Source organism: Meriones unguiculatus (assembly GCF_030254825.1).
Source record: "Meriones unguiculatus strain TT.TT164.6M chromosome 13 unlocalized genomic scaffold, Bangor_MerUng_6.1 Chr13_unordered_Scaffold_45, whole genome shotgun sequence".
NCBI classification, from domain to species: Eukaryota; Metazoa; Chordata; class Mammalia; order Rodentia; family Muridae; genus Meriones; species Meriones unguiculatus.
Window position 1 is genome coordinate 492474 of NW_026843652.1, and position 13605 is coordinate 506078.

General features: G+C 36.6%; 1 long non-coding RNA gene and 1 pseudogene across 2 annotated transcripts in view; both read right to left on the minus strand.

The window, feature by feature from the left end:
• The window catches only part of LOC132651323 (uncharacterized), a 310782-nt gene that overhangs the window by 192902 nt on the left and 104275 nt on the right, over positions 1 to 13605 (minus strand). The gene's annotated exons all lie outside the window — the stretch shown is intronic.
• Positions 8510 to 8948, minus strand: LOC132651305 (single-stranded DNA-binding protein, mitochondrial-like; annotated as a pseudogene).

Below are 13605 nucleotides of genomic sequence, written 5' to 3' on the forward strand. Positions count from 1 at the left end.
GTATTGAAATATTATATTGCTGGATGTTTTTTTAATGTCATGTCTTTTGCCATCTTTTGATTAGTTGATTTTGAAGTCTGTTTTGTTAGATATTAAAATTGCTTTACAAGCTTGATACTCTAATTCATTTATTTGGAATATCTTTTCCAACCCTTTACCTTGAGATAATGTCTATCTTGATGTGAAGCTGTGTTTGATGTATTTAGAAGAAGGGTGGATTTTGTTTTATCATCCATTTTTGTGAGCCTGTGTCTTTTTATTGGTGAATTTGGGTCAATGGTATTAAGAGATATCAACAAACAGTGATTGTAAATCCTGGTATTTTGGTGGTGGTGGTGGTGGTGGTTTTAGCACCCTGTGTTGGGCTATATTTATAGATACATATTGTTTAAATTTGACCTTATCATGAAACATCTTGTTTTTCTTCATTTGCTGATTGAAACTTTCTGGGCATGGTTAGTAATTTGTCTTGGCTTCTGTATTTTTTTAGAGTCAGAAGCACTCTGTCTATGCTGTTCAACTTCTAGCATTTTTACTGAGAATACAGGATTAATTCCAATAGATCTGCCTTTTTTGGTTGGTTTTTGTGGGTTATTTTTTGTTTTGTTTTGTTTTGTTTGGTTTGTCTGGTTGGTTAGTTTGGTTTGTTTTTGTTTTTGTTTTTGTTTTCAGTTGCAGCTTTTTATATTCTTTCTTTGTTCTGCATGTTTTGTATTTTGATTATTCTGTGCTAAGAGGACTTTCTTTTCTGGTCCAGTCTCTTTGGTGTTTTTATGCTTCTTGTGCCTTCATAGACATCTTCTTTAGGTTAAGAAATTTTTCTTGTATGATTTTGTTGAAAATATCTTCTGGAACTTTGATCTCATCCTTCTTCTTCTAATCTGAGTATTAGTATGTTTTGTGTTATCATAATGTCCCAGAGTTCCTGGATGTTTCCTGAAAGTTTGTATGTAGACCAGGCTGGTTTTGAACTTAACAGCTCTAACTCAAGTCAAGTGTTGGGCTTAAATCTAGGCCAACATGCCTGGCATCAACATCACCATCATTGGCTGCTGAGCATGGAATATAGAGTTTTAGGTATTTATTTTCTTTTGTATTGTATATTTAAGCATAGGTTATTGTGTTGATATTCATCAACATCTTGCATTTAAAATTTGGCAGGGAGTATATTTAATTTCTTAGGATGCCCTTTATTCATGACACTAACACTATCTGAGCTTTCCGAGTCATTGAATTGTAGGTGTGTGACGCTCTTCTTACCAGTTGTATTTGTTTTATTTTAATTTTGTTTGTTTTATTCACATTTAATTTATTTTTAATTTAAATTTGTTTTTTGTTTTTATTTATTCTCTGACATGAACTTGAGTCTTTGATCACCTCCTCCTGGGTGGTGCAACCTTGCAAGGCCACAGAGGATGACCTTGATGAGGTCTGATGAGACCTGATAATCTAGAAGGGAAGGAATCCCTCCCCAATTAGGAGACTAGAGAAAGGGCATAGGAGCAGAAGAAGGAGGGTGGGTGGGACTGGCAGAAGATGAGGGAGGGGGCTATGGCAAGGATACAAAGTGAACACATTGTAATAAATAACTTAATTAAATTAAAAAAATAATTTATCCACTTAACATCCCAATTGTAATCTTCTCCCTTGACTTTTCCTTGTCTCACCCTCCATTTTTTTCCTCCTTATCCCATTTCCTATATCTCAGATACAGGGAACCCTCCTCTCCTACCATCTGAACCCAGCCTATCAAGTCTCACTAGGACTTCCTGCATCCTCTTCCTCTGTGGCATAGCAATGCCCCTCCACCAAGGGGAAATGATCAAATAGCACATAACAGAGTCCATGTCAAAGCCAGCACCTTCTCCCCTTACTATGGATCAAACATGGAGACTGAGCTGCCTATCAGCTACATCTGAGCAGGGGTCTGTTTCCTCTTCATGAATGGTCTTTGGTGGGTCCATCAATCTCTGCAAGTCCCCATGGGCCCAGATTTGTTGTCCTTGTTGGTCTTCTTATGGAGGTCCTGCCAGCTCTGGGTCTTTCTACATTCTATCCTCTCACTCTTTCCTATGATTCCCTGTGCTCTACCCAAAGTTTGGCTGTGAATCTTAGCATCTGTTTCGAACCCCTGCTGGGCGTCTTTCAGAGGATATGTATGTTAGGCTCTCATCCTCTTCCCTCTCCTCAGTCACTTCTGGTGTCGATTTTATTTGCACTTTTGCATAAGAATTAAGCATCCTCCATAGGGTCCTCCTTTTTATTTAGCTCCTTTAGGTCTATAGATTGTAGTATGTTTATCCTATATTATGGCCATTATCCATTTACAAATGAGTATATACCATGCATGTCTTTCTGGTTTTGGAATAACTCACTTAGGATGATCATTTCTAGTTCCATCTACTTGCCTGAAAATTTTATAGTTTCCTTTTTTTTTAATACCCGAGGTGCATTCCATTGTGTAAATGTACCACAATTTCTGTAAAACAATGGTTTGGTTGAGAGACATATAGTTTGTTTCCCTATTATGGCTATTATGAATATAGATGTTATGAAAACAGTTGAGCAAATATCTTTGTTGAATGGTGGAGCATCTTTTTGATATATGCCCAGAAATGGTATAGCTGGGTCTTGAAGTAACACTATTTCTAATTGTCTGAGAAAGTATCAGATTCATTTCTAAAGCGGTTGTATAAGTTTTCACTCCCACAGCAATGGAGGAGTGTTCCTTTCTTCACATTCTCACTAACTTGCTGTCACTTCAGGTTTTGACCTTAGCCATGATGGGTTTAAGATGGAATGTCATTTGCATTTCCATGATGACTACAGATATTGAGCATTTAATGTCCACCATTTGATATTCCTCTGTGGAGAAATCTTTGTATAGTTCTGTACCCCAGTTTTAAATTGGATTATTTAGATTATTGGAGTTTAATTTCTTCAGCTCTTTATATATATTGTTTATTAGCTCTTTCAGTTGTATGAAGGGTTGGTGAAGATCTTTTGTCAGTCGGTAGGCAGTCATTTTGTTCTATTGACAGAGTTCTTTGCTTCATAGAAGCTTTTTGTTTCATGAGATCCTATTCATTAATTCTTGATCTTAGAGCCAGTGTTCTTGGTGTTCTGTTGAGGAAGTTACCTTCTATGCCAATGAGATCGAGGATCTTTCCCACTTTTTTTTCTAACAGATTTAGTGTATCTGGTTTTATGTTGAGGTCTTTGAACAACTTGGACTGCAGTTTAGTGCAGGGTGATAAATATGGATCTATTTTCATTTTTCCACATGTAAACTTCAGGTTAGACCAGCACTGTTTGTTGAAGATGCTGTCCTTTTTCCATTGCATGGTTTTGGCTTCTTTGTCAATAATCAAGTGGCCATAGGTGTGTGGGTTTATTTATGTGTCTTCACTTCAATTCCATTGATCCACTGATTGTTTTTATTATAGTACCATGCAGTTTTTATTACTATTGATTTATAATAGAGCTTGAGATGAAGAATGGTGATACCTCCTGAAGATCTCCTATTGTACAGGATTGTTTTAGCTATTCTGGCTTTTTTATTTTTCCATATGAAGCTGAGAATTGTTCTTTCAAGTTCTTTAATGAATTGTGTTGATATTTTGATGGGAATATCATTGATTCTGTAGATTGTTTTGTTACGATGGCAATTTTTACTATGTTGGTCCTACTGATCCATGAGCACGAGAGATATTTCTATCTTCTGGTTTCTTTTTCAATTTCTTTCTTCAGAGGCTTGAAGTTTTTGGTTTTGTTGTTGTTGTTGTTCATATAGGCTTTTTACTGGCTTGTTGAGGATAACACCAAAATACATTTTTTTTACTGCCTATTGTGAAGGGTGTTATTTTCCTATTTTTTTTCAGTCCATTTGTCTTTGGCATCCAGGAGTGTATTTTTTTGAGGTTCCCTACAGTAGAATTTTGGGGGTCATTTTTGTATACTGTCATATCATCTGTGAATAGAGATACTTTGACTTCTTCCTTATCACTTTGTATCCCCTTAATCACCTTTAGTTGTCTTATTGCCCTAGATAGGATTTTAAGTACTGTATTGAAGAGATTTGGAGAGAGTGTGTAGCCTTGTCTTTTCCCCAAGTCCAGTGGAATTGACTTAACAATCTTTTCATTTAGTTTGATGTTAGCTATATACTATTCTGTATATATTCTGTATATTTTCTGTATACTATCTTTACTCTTTTTAGATATGTGCCTTTGTCCCTGGTCTCTCCAGGACTTTAAACAAGAATAACTGTTGGATATTGTCAAATGCTTTTTCAGCATCTAACAAAATGGCTTTTTTTCAATTTGTTTATACAGTGGATTACATTGATGGATTCCATATACTTAACCACCCTCGCATGCCTGGGATGAAGCCTACTTGGTCATGGTGGATGATACCTTTGATATGTTCTTGGATTTGGTTTGCAAGTATTTTATTGAGTATCTTTACATCATTGTTCATAAAAGAGATTGGTCTGAAGTTCTCTTTCTTTTTGGGGATCTTTGAGGATTTATCAAGTTGACTGTGGTCTCACCAAAGGAATTTGGTCATGTTGCATCCATTTCTATTTTATGAAATAATTTGGAGAATATCAGTATTCACTCTTCTTTGAAGGTCTTGTAGAATTCTGCTCTGAAATCATCTGGCCCTTGGCTTTTTTTTTTTGGTTGGGAGTATTTTGATGGATGCCTCTATTGCCTTATTTACTATAAGACTATTTAATATCTTTACCTGATGTTGATTCAACTTTGCTAAGTGGATTTTAAATAGAATTGTATATTTCATTTAGATTTTCAAATTTTGGGGCATATAGGCTTTTGACATAAAAGGTAATGGTTCTTTGGATTTTCTCAGTGTCTATTATATCTTTTTCTTTCAGACTTTGTTGGTTTGGATAGTATCTTTCTACCATTTACTTAGTTTGGCTAAGAATTTGTCTGTGTTTTTTATTTTCTCAAAGAACTAGCTCTTGGTTTCGTTGATTCTTTGAATTATTATCTTTGTTTCTAATTTATTGATATCAGCCCTGAGTTTGGTTTTTCCTAGTGGTCTACTCTTGCTGGGTGTGTCTGCTTCTTTTTTCCTAGGTCTTTCAGGTATACCATTAAGTTGCTTGTATGAGATGTCTCCAATAGCTTATGATGGCCTTTGTTGGTATTCAAACTCCTCTTCGGACTGCTTTCATAGCATCCCATATGAAGTTGAGAACTCTTCTATCAAGGTCTGTAAAGTATTCTGTTGGTATTTTGATGGAAATTGCATTGAATCTGTAGATTGTTTTTGGTAAGATGTCCATTTTTACTATGTTAACTCTGCCAAGCCATGAGTATCAGATAGTTCCATATTCTGATATCTTCTTCTAATCTTTCTTCAGAGACTTGAAGTTTTTTCATACAAGTCTTTGACTTAATTGATTATGGTCACACCAAAGTACTTTATGTCCTTTGAGGCTATTGCGAAGGGTGTTGTTTCCCTAATTTCTTTCTCAGCCCTTTTATCTTTTGTATACAGGAGGGCTAAATTTTTTATGAATTAATTTTGTATCCAGCCACTTTACTGATGCTGTTTATCATCTGTAGAAGTTCCCTAGTAGAAGTTTTGGAGTTATTCAGGTATACTATCATATCATCTGCAAATAGTGATACTTTGACTTCTTCCTTTCCAATTTGTATTCTTTTGATCTCCTTTAATTGTCTTATTGCTCTAGTAAGGACTTCAAGAACTATGTTGAAGAGATATGGAGAGAGTGGACAGCCTTGCCTTGTCCCTGAGTTCAGTGGGACTGCTTTAATTTTCTCTCCATTTAGCTTGATGTTGGCTATAGGCTTGTTGTATATTGCCTTTACTATGTTTAGGTATGTGCCCTTTATCCCTGATCTCTCCAATACTTTAAACATGAATGGATGCTGGATTTTTTCAAATGCTTTTTCAGCAACTAAGGAGATTATCATGTGTTTATTTTTCTTTCAATTTGTTAATATGGTGGATCATATCAATGGATTTTTGTATATTGAACCACCCCTGCATACCTGCCATGAAGCCTGCTTGGTTGTAGTGGATGATATCTTTGATGTGTTCTTTTATTGGGTTTGCAAAGTATTTTGTTGAGTATTTTTGCATCAATGTTCATAAGGGAAATTGGCCTGAAATTGTTTTTTATGCTGCGGTATCCAGGGCTGCTTGCTCCTGGATAACTGGGTTCTGGAGATGCCATTTTGCTCTGTCTTTTGTTGGTTGAGCTTTTATGCTGGCCTCTATCCGTTTGGCTATCTTAGGTGTTGGGTGTTAGTTTCTGGTGGCTCCTAGAATCCTGTGCTGGGGAGAAGGAGAATCCCTTTGGCAGGAAGAAAATTTTTTCAAAGGAGGCTTCCTTAGCTTTTGGGGTACGGTCACTGAATGACAGGTGTTTTTCAGGAATTGTCACAGCTCACCTTAGGCATACAGACGTTAGTGGAAATTTTCCATGTTAGTCAAGGGGGCTCTCTTCTCACCCAGAGAAATCCTGGAGACAGCTGCCCTGATGCTGGGGTTCTTGCTGTAAATTTAGTGAGCTGAAGCTGTAATCTGGGTACCCCATGGTTTGGTCAGTTTAGTTAGGGATAACTGGTTGTCCCTTGGAGCAGTATCTGGGGGTTGTTCTCAGGGAACCCAGGCTTCTGTAGGTCTGATTTTGGAGCTCTGTGCCCCAGTACCCAGGTGGTAATCAGTGGCAGGTGAGCACCACTCTCATGTGTACAGCAGGAGGCTAGAGTCTGGAGCCTGTAGATAACCAGAAACTTTTCTGGAGCTAGGTGTCCTAAAGTAGGGCCAGATATTTCCCCCACCTTTGCGTTTTCTCCCAACAGAAAGATCCAGTCTGTACTGTTGGGGGGTGTAGAGTGCATAGGCACTTGCTTGCGAATGGTGGCTCCAAGCTGGTGACTGGACAGGAACCTGGAAAATTTTTCCGATAATATTCCCATATGTGGTCGTGGTAGTGGTGGTGGTAGTGGTGGTGGGAGGGTCAGCTGAGTGCTCTAAGCTGGGACCTGCTGTTTCCCTCCCTGTGGGGTTTTCTTTCTACAGGGAAACCCATTCTTTAGTTCCCTGGGGCACACAGTTCTGTCTGTGATGGAGAGTTGGTTACGTGGGTCTGGCGGCTGAAGTCCCACTCAGGGCTGGCTGCTGTGCACCTGCAAGTCTACAGGACCTTTTCCATGGATAGACTGGATGACATTCAGTCAGTCCCACTTGCTTCCTTCCCTGTGGGTTTTTCTTGAGAGTGGGACTCCCAGTCTCTTGTGCTCTGGGGCACACAGTTCAGCCTGGGAAGGTGATCAGGACACACTTCTTGGGTCTATTTTCTTGAAAACTTTATTCCTGCCAAAACAGCCCAGGAAATTTTCCAGGGATTAGCTGGGTGCTCTGAGGTTGAACCCAATTGTTTTTCTCATCATTGGGTTTCTTATCACCTGGTAAACACAGTCAATGTTGTTTAGGGACCAACTGTTCCAACTATTTGTCACTGTGCAGTCTCTGTTACCCCACTGATCAGTATGCAATCAGCCCTACCATCTGGAATCTGTTTTTAATTTTTACTGAATATGAGTATTTTGATTGAAGTCATGAATATGAACCTCTTGTGTGCCTGATCGTCACAGTAGTCCAAAGATGTGTTCAGAACTTATGAACTTATAGCAATTGATAATAGTGGGTCCCAGTTAAACACTGACATTTCAGACCAATTATTTGCAAGAGCAGCAAGAGCTCCTCACTGCTGAGCCATCTCTCCTGCCTTATGTTGCTTACATATATCATCATTTACATTGCTAATATTTTCATCTTTCTATTTTTAGCTATTTAAACATGCATTCCTTTTAGTAAGATCTTATTAAAGTTACAGTTTAAGCTAGGGCATTGTAGATTTCTGAAAATTGAATACACAACTGGAGTGAATGTAGAAGCTTCAGTAAACACCTCTCAGTTCTTTCCATGTTTTATGTTTGTTTTATTGATTTAAAGGGGTGACTCTGTCTTACTATATAGGTCTGGCTGTCCTAGAACACTTTGTATAGATCATGCTGGCATCCAATTAAATAATATATACCTGTGTCTGCCTCCTGAGTGATGGAATTAAAGGCATGACAGAATATACCCAGCTTGTCCATCATTTTTTTTGTAGTTAGTAACTGTTCATATTTCTCTGATGTGTACTTAGTACTGTTCATCTGTTAATTTCTCTCTGTGTGTCTCTGTCTCTCTCTTTCTATTTTGCTCTCTTCTCTCTGTTTGTCTTTGTCCACATTAATTGCCATGAGTATTCCAAACCTCTATCCTATTCAGATATGGCACAGTTAAACTTTTTTATTCCGTTTTATTCTAAAATGACTTAGTGATAACATTCACACTTATTTTTCAATAGAAAAGTTTTAATCTTTATTTTAAACTATAGCCTATACATGATTTAAAAAGGAAAATATACAAAACAATGATCAAAGAATAATCATGTGTTCTATGCCTTTTCTTTTGTCTGGGAACTCAGAAATATGATGTTATCAGCTATGATTATTGTTGCTTGCCACTCACATTATTTTTATCCATCTATTTACTGTAGTACAATTTCCCCTCCACAAATATATGAGCCCCCATTTTCATATACTGGTATGCCACATCTCTGATCCCTGGTCAAAACATGATATCCAGTGCCATGTTGTCTTTTGACTGACACCACCCATCTGTTCACTGTCACCTGATAGCCACATCTCATTTGTTGCTAGATAAAATATGATGACTGTGTTTTTTCCTTCTACCTGTCTCATGACAGGGTCCTGACCTACTTGCCCAAGTAACTAAAGATGATTCATACATTACTCAAGAACCCAACTAATGTCTAATTCATATTCATGCCTTACAAACTAATGAAACACCTTTAACAAAGGTTTCCAAAGCATGCTTTTGGTTTTCCTTACAATCTAATCTTTAAGCTTTTTCTTCTCCTCTTGTTCACCTCATGCAAAACACCCAACTATCTAACACTAGCACTTCTGTGTCAGAAAATAAATGGAAGCAGCACTAGAATTATATGATTCTATTGCCAATGAAGTATAAATTAATATTGTTGCTACTCTTTCTGTTGTACAAATGCATGGCATATTTTAGGATTCAGTGACCTTCAATGATGTGCATGTGAAATTCAGCCAAGAAGAGTGGGCTTTGCTGGAACCATCACAGAAACAACTCTACAATGATGTGATGCTAGAGACCTGTAAAAACCTCACTGCTATAGGTAAGACAGCAAATTTTCTTTCACTTTTAAAATAAGGAGACAAGTCTTACTTTGTTATTTATCCTTTTCTATGATTCCAATTGAGAATGAGGAGGAATGAGGTGACTAAATCAGGCATGGTTCTAAGGGTCATAGAAGATAGTGATTTAAGTTTTGCTTTAATAATAATATGATATTTCCAGTCATATATATTTTCTGGTACTCTATTTTAGGATACAATTTGGAAGACCATACCATTGAAGAACATTTTCAAAGTTCTACAAGTAATAAAAGGTAACTTTATGTGCACACTGATATAGATATGAATCTTAAGAAATTTTAATGTGTCCTGGAAGTTTGGTTTTTGTTTGTTTGTTTGTTTGTTGGCTGCTTTTTATTTTCTGTTTTTGAAATAGTTTTTTTATTCTGTGTAGCTGTGGCTTGACTTAGACTTGCTTGTTAGAACAATGTGATCTCAAAATCACACAGATCTGCCTACTTCTGCCTCCACAAATGCTGGGATTAAAGGAATGTACCAGCACACCTGGCTGTGTCCAGGAGGTTTTAAAGAAAAGCAACAGTGTAAAAAGAGCACTGCTTTAAGTGTACTGATGATCATTAAAATCTCATAATTCCACGTACCTCAAAGTCAGGTATCTGATTTGTGTTTGCAAGGTACTCCCCTAAGATAGAAGAAAATAAAATAATGTTGTAACAGAAAATACCATTGAAATCATATAGACATTACAGCTACTGAGTTAAACTGCCAATCTGTTTAGTCTCATTCTATCTACTCAGATATTGTAAGAGGTATACACATTGAATAGGTGATCAGTATGTTTCAAAACCTTCTAATGAGCAGATATTTCATAGTACAACCAGTGTTACACATATTCATGTAGTAACACTGTAAAGTTTAGTGAAAGGAGCAGCTTCTGAGAGTCAATAATAAAATTGTGGAGAAACCTTAATCCCTATATGACATGTCTATGATGAACAAAAAAAAAAAAAACAAAAACGTGTTAATTCAATGTGGAAATCTTTTATTATTCTTGTAATTTAAATTGGTATATCATATGTCACAATGTTTATAAGACACATGAGCATAGAGATATTGAAAGAAGCAGTGTAACTATGTTTCTCCAAGAATAATTAATTTTGTAAAAGTCCCCACTTTGAGTAGATTTTCTGAATGTGATAAAAGGTAACAGTTAATTGGTTTTGCAACTTCACTGAGAATTCATTAGCAAAATCATACTGCTGAAAATACCTATGAATGCTAGAAATTTGGAACTTCTTCTGCTTGTCCTGGCTCACTTTGTAAATGAAGTGTCATTCATACCGTACAAAAATTTGTGAATGGGATTGCTTTGGTAAAACTCTGAATTCTTACAATACTCTTCATATACACGAGAAAACCTCTTATAGAAAAATGATGCTATTAAAGTGAACCACATAATAAATGCTCTTACCATCACAGAGATCTTCAAAAATACCCATAATGAAGGGGAATGCCATGAATGTAAATAAAATGATAAAAGTTTAAGATTTGATTATTCTTTTTATCATTAGACCAAATTATAAAATTGATTCACATAGATAAATATATTTATTAGTGTAATCAAATGACTGTGGTCAATATTTCACATGTGCCAATTATCTTTGCAGGCATGAAAGCAATTGTACTGGAGAGAAACCTTTTAAACGCACTCTATGTGGTAAATCCTTCCACCATACCACTGTTCTCATAAGCCATGAAAGAACACACACTGGAGAGAAGCCTTACAAATGTAATCAATGGGGTAAAGCCTTTACAAAAAACAGTCAGCTCATAAGGCATAAAAGAACACATACTGGAGAGAAACCTTATGAGTGTAACCAGTGTGGTAAAGCTTTTGCAAAAAACAGTCATCTCATAAGCCATGAAAGAACACACACTGGAGAGAAGCCTTACAAATGTAACCAGTGTGGCAAAGCCTTTGCAGAAAACAGTACTCTCTTAAGCCATAAAAGAACACACCTGGAGAGAAATCTTATAAATGTAACCAGTGTTGTAAAGCCTTTGCACAAAACAGTCATCTCATAAGCCATAAAAGAACACACAATGTAGAGAAACCTTATGAATGTAATGAGTGTGGTAAAGCCTTTGCACGCCACAATAATCTCATAAGCCATAAAAGAACACATACTGGAAAGCAACCTTATGAATATACCCAATATGATAAAGCCTTTGCACAGCTGTCTCCGGAAACATGAAAAACGCACAGTGGAGAGAAGCCTGGTGAGGATAATTAGTGTGATAAAACCTTTGCATATTAAATCATCTCCTAAGACAACAACACATTTTGGAGGGAAACCATATGAATTAACTGTGTGGCAAAGCCTTTGCACATAACATCTCCTAATACATACAAGAAAACATACTGGAAAGAAGCTATCTGACTTTAACCAATGTGAAAAAACTTTTGCACTTCAGAATCATCCTCACAATCATGAAAGAAATTCTAATGGACAGTGGTTTTAACATGGTGAAACCATTCCATATTTGTATAATCTTCATCATCATGAAAGGATTCATACTGGAGCTTTTGAATGTGTTAAAATGGTGAAGCCTTGCACAAATCTAGAGTCATCATCATCATAAAAGTATCCTTACTGGAGAGGAATTCTTTGACTATAACCAATATGGAAAGGCCTTTGTGTTCTTTGGTCTACTGAGATCCAACAGAACTGAAAAACTAGCTCAATGGAAATGACTTCCCTTTTGTGAAGGGGAAGGGGAAAGGGAATAGGGGCAATAGGAATGGAGGGTAGTAATGGGGGAGAGAAGGGAGTGGGACTACATTTGGAATTTAAAGCAAATAAACTTATTTTTTTAAAAGAATACAATGAATGGTGAATATCAATTACATGCAAAAGTATTATAAAATGTGTTTAGGGAAGACTTATTGATAAATCTGATTGTCAACATTTACTGTTTACAGTTGCCTCACTTTAGACAAGAAAAGTTCAGTCCAGTGGATGAATATGTGGAGAATGGTGAACTAACACCACCCAGGAAGTTCTTTGAGAGTAATATAACAGTGGTAGCCTGTAGAAGTTTATTTGTGTATACATATATATTGTTTCAGGGGTTCTATTGAAAACCATCACAAGCCAGACTGAATTTTGAGATGTGAAGGAGGAGGCTTTCTCTGCCATGTATGACCCTGGTGCTGGCCTAGTTGTGTAACAATGTAAGGGTGAGTTTTCTGTGCCTGACTTCAACTGGGGAGTGTCTTTAGACATAGATGCTACTAGCCAAATTTGATAGATGGCTTTTGACACTGATCCCTGCTAACTCTCTCCTCCTTTTAAATATAGGATGATTAGGATCTATGCTCTTGTTCATATGATAGGAATGTGCTATCTAATGCAAATCAAGCATTCTTGAAGTACCTAGTTTTGAACGATTATATACACCTATCCATGGAGCATCCCAATCATTTCCCAAGGGGTATATAGCCTCTGTTTTCTGGAATTCAATTTGAACTTATTTCCTGAGGTGGTTCCTCTAGACAAAGGAGAACCAAATTCTTTGAAATGCGTGTGATCAAATGTTTCAGACTTGATAGCATTTCATATTTCACATGTTTCTGGATGTGAGATGGTCAATTAAACATTGTCTTGTGTGTGGGACTCTATAAAATGAGTTATACTTAGTGTTAATTTCACAGTAAGGTTGCAGGCAAGCTTCAGGGTATGGAGTCTTCTGACGTGAGCAGAGTGGCCTATGGAGAAGTAATAAGAGCACAAATATTATTTCCTTGTTTTAATAGCTGAGTAGTATTGTGATAAGACATGGGTGGATGGCAGAGGAGGGAAACTCACCTTTTGAGTGGGATAGAGGGAAGAGAAAGGATGTGACCAGTAGGAGTTGAGGGAGGGGCCTTCAGTCAGGATATATAATGAATAAACTGTGAAAAAAATTAAAAATAATTAATAAAAGAAAAATGAATTAGAAAAACAAAACCAGAGAGCAAAAATTTGAGTTCAGTCTGGGTAACTGCCCTTGCTCAAAAAAAAAAAAAAAAAGATATAAAGAAAGAAAAGAATAAGCATCTTACCATGGTCTTCCTTCTTCATTACCTTCCCTAGGTCTACAGATTTTAATATGAGCATCCTATATTATATGTCTAATATCCACTTATATGTGAGTATGTACCATGTGTGTCTTTTTGCTTCTGAGATACCTTACTCAGGATGATAATTTCTAGATCTCACCATTTGCCAGCAAATTTCATGATTTCTTTGTTTTTAATTGCTGAGTAGTATTCCATTGTGTAAATGTACCACAATTTCTT